Source organism: Limulus polyphemus, unplaced genomic scaffold (genome assembly GCF_000517525.1).
Source record: "Limulus polyphemus unplaced genomic scaffold, Limulus_polyphemus-2.1.2 Scaffold396, whole genome shotgun sequence".
Classification (NCBI taxonomy): Eukaryota; Metazoa; Arthropoda; class Merostomata; order Xiphosura; family Limulidae; genus Limulus; species Limulus polyphemus.
The window spans coordinates 487,560-488,708 of NW_013666006.1; positions in this window are offsets into that span (position 1 = coordinate 487,560).

Genomic DNA, 1,149 nt, shown 5'->3' on the forward strand with positions numbered 1-1,149 from the left:
AGGTTCTTAATGCCCTGATTAAAGAAATCACTTGGCTTTGAAGCAAAAAACACGTCGATGTCTTCTTTAACACCTTCCACATTTACTTACGTTTTACCATTAAGATGGTGTTGCAGCGAACGAAAAAAGATGGTAATCTGATGGTGCCATATCTGGAAAATATGGTGGGTGGGGGAGAACTTCCCAACCTAACCCCATAATCTTGTGTTGCGTCAAACGTGCCACATGTAGACGTGCATTGTCGTGGAGAAGAAGAACACATTTCCGATTGAATTAGAGATGGCTGGCGAAGATAGCTCTCGAGTAGCTTCTCGCAAAATTCATGAACAAACAAACGTGGGGTTTGAAGTTGATAAATATGACTAATCGTAATTCTTATCCAGATTTGGGCTGTTAGGAGGATAATGCACAATCACATATAATCGTCTGTGTATTTACATTTCGACACGTTAGTGACATGTTCACTTACGAATTTTGGAGAACTTAGTACTATCTTCTATTCGTTTGAACATATTCTATTTCAGTTCATGCTCAGTATTTCATTAAGCCTAAAATACTGCTTAATCAAGTATCGAACTACTGACAGGACTAGTCGATGTTGAATTTCGCTGTATCCCTAAAACGTATATCAATATATTTACTATTTTAACTAAGATGTATTTTGAAGTTTGTTATATAGCTTGGAAACTCATTAAGTTACTTCTGCTAAGATTTTAATATTAATAACTCACCCATTATAAAATAATCAAGCAATCCTTCAAATTCATTGGATAGTTTTTGTATTTGGCATTTAAATTTACAGTTTTTTTTTGATATTTGGGCATGAAAAGGTCCAATATATTTCTTGACCAACGCTTTTTCTTGAAAAATTATAGCAAATATAACAGAAATGTATAATTTATTGCATGTTTGTAATAATAGGTGCAAATATCACAGTGTGTAAATATAACAGAAATGTATAATTTACAGCATGTTTGTAGTAACAGCTGCACATGCCACACCTGTGTATACATAACATAAATGTATAATTTACAGCATGTTTGTAGTAACAGCTGCACATGCCACACCTGTGTATACATAACATAAATGTATAATTTACAGCATGTTTGTAGTAACAGCTGCACATGCCACACCTGTGTATACATAACA